A 2,500-nucleotide genomic window follows, 5' to 3' on the forward strand; every position below is an offset into this window, starting at 1 on the left:
CACAGTTAAGGTAAGCTATCTGGCTGCAGCCTACAACATGTATAGCCTATTAGCATAGACAGAAAACTCAGCCGTCACGTGTGCTTGACAACATGAAATGTATAAAGCTCAAATCAATCAAACGATTCACCGTGTAGGCTACATAAACAGAGAGGTCCGTTAGTTGGGGCACAGATGTTCATTTTAGCCGGTAGAGCTGAAGGCACACAGCGACCAGTCCAACACACATCCACTTTCAATCACCGGAGCTCGTGGAGAAAACAAGTATGTTTGGGTGTCACAGTGTAAGTGAAGGTTAGTCACAAACGATTTCACTCAAAAGCACGAGCCGCGAGTCCACTGAGTGCACTGGAAACGTTGTACTGCAGCTACCTCAGGGGCTAGCTGCCACAGCGAGTTCAGCGAGGAACTGTTACTGTGACGGTGATGAGGGCCGTCACAGCCTGCTTTACAGCAGCAGGCAGCAGTGAGAGGAACTGGCAGCACCAGATCTCTGGTGGCAGATTGTGGTGCTGGTGCTGAGTCCTTCTCCTCAGAAACTAGAGGATTTTCGGAGGTGGAACAGACCTAGGCTAACAGCAGCCAGCAATCTAGCTCAGTCAGCAGTCCAGCAGTGAGCATAGCATCAGCTAGTTAGCTAACAACTGCAGCTAACTACATTTACATTTAGTCATTTAGCAGACGCTTTTGTCCAAAGCGACGTACAAGGGAGAGAATAGTCAAGCTACGAGCAATAGAACCTGGTGTAACAATAAATACTACTTTTCATAAGAAATAGCTATTAACTATTAACTATTTCAATACCAGAGTGATCAATCCCCCTCTTTGTACATATGTTTAGCCACTTGAGGGCCTATGTACACGACTGTGCGGTTGGTCTCTACAAGACAGGCTACAGCTTTTGTTATATGAAAGGCACGATGAGTCATGATGTCGCCTGGTAGCTTTGACCTTATCTGCAAAGTTTGTGTACGTTTGTTTTTTGTGTCATAACAGATGAATTCACGGAGTCCATGTCTGCACAGTTTGATTGACAGCCTCTTAATAACGGCCTTCACTGCTCTCTTCTCAGCCACTGGATGAACTCCAGGCTGTTGAAGAAGCTGGGCTATGTTGTATTTGTATGTGTGTGTGTGTGTGTGTGTGTGTGTGCGTGTGTTGGAGAAGCTGGGCTATGTTGTGTGTGTGTGTGTGTGTGTGTCTGTGTGTGTGTGTGTCTGTATGTGTGTTGGAGAAGCTGGGCTATGTTGTATTACATTTACATTTACATTTACATTTACATTTAGTCATTTAGCAGACGCTTTTGTCCAAAGCGACGTACAAGGGAGAGAACAGTCAAGCTAAGAGCAATAAAAAAGCATGGTGTAACAATAAATACTACTTTACATGAGAATTAGAAAAACAACAACCTAGAAAAGAGGAAAAAGAAGTGCAGGAATGTAACTGCTGAAGTGCAAGTTAAGCGCTAGTCAGGTGCCAGTTAGGAGGGGAGGTGCTCTCTGAAGAGTTGGGTCTTCAAAAGCTTCTTGAAGGTAGAGAGGGACGCCCCTGCTCTGGTAGTACTAGGCAGTTCGTTCCACCAACGTGGAACTACAAATGAAAATAGTCTGGATTGCCGTGCTTGCACGGACGGCAGTGCCAAACGACGCTCACTAGACGAGCGCAGCGTCCTGGGTGTAACATTTGCCCTTACAAGAGCATTTAGGTAGGTGGGAGCAGAACCAGTAAGCACTCTGTAGGCAAGCATAAGTGACTTGAACTTAATGCGAGCAGCTACTGGCAGCCAGTGGAGCTCGATGAGTAGCGGGGTGACGTGTGCCCTTTTCGGTTGGTTGAACACCAGACGCGCGCCGTATTAGTATGAGCCAGGTTGCTGCTTTTGACGTAGCGCTATTGAACAGAGCACAAACTCTTACTGCAACAGCCTAAGCGGCTCATGTGTCAGGCGAGTAAAAGAAGGCATCCGTGTGTTCTTATCACTGATAATTAAAAATCAAAATGACCAGCGAATATGCGGGACATGATCCCAATATGTGGAATGCGGGACAAAGGGTCAATATGCTGTGCAGTACAACGCAAAGCAGAACACATGGCCACCCTATGGTAAATGTTTTTTTTTTTTTTTTTTACATTTTTTAGTCATTTAGCAGACGCTTTTATCCAAAGCAACTTACAAGGATGTACCACTGCACATCAGGAGCAATTAGGGGTTCAGTGTCTTGCTCAAGGACGCTTCGACAGGTAAATAATAAATGCAGTAATATAATCAATCAAATTCAACCATTACAGTATCCTTACATTATATACACACATGAACCAAATTGTACAGGTCCTTTCATAATCTACACCAGACAAACACAAACAATCTTCCACCACACACTGAAGCTCATTCCACTCCAAAGCAAAGAGCAATCTAACTACACCGACACAATTCAATTACATTTTATTGATGTGGCGCCAAAACAATTGTCTCAAGGCGCTTCATTGTCTCAACCATACT

This window comes from Clupea harengus, chromosome 2 (assembly GCF_900700415.2).
Source record: "Clupea harengus chromosome 2, Ch_v2.0.2, whole genome shotgun sequence".
NCBI classification, from domain to species: Eukaryota; Metazoa; Chordata; class Actinopteri; order Clupeiformes; family Clupeidae; genus Clupea; species Clupea harengus.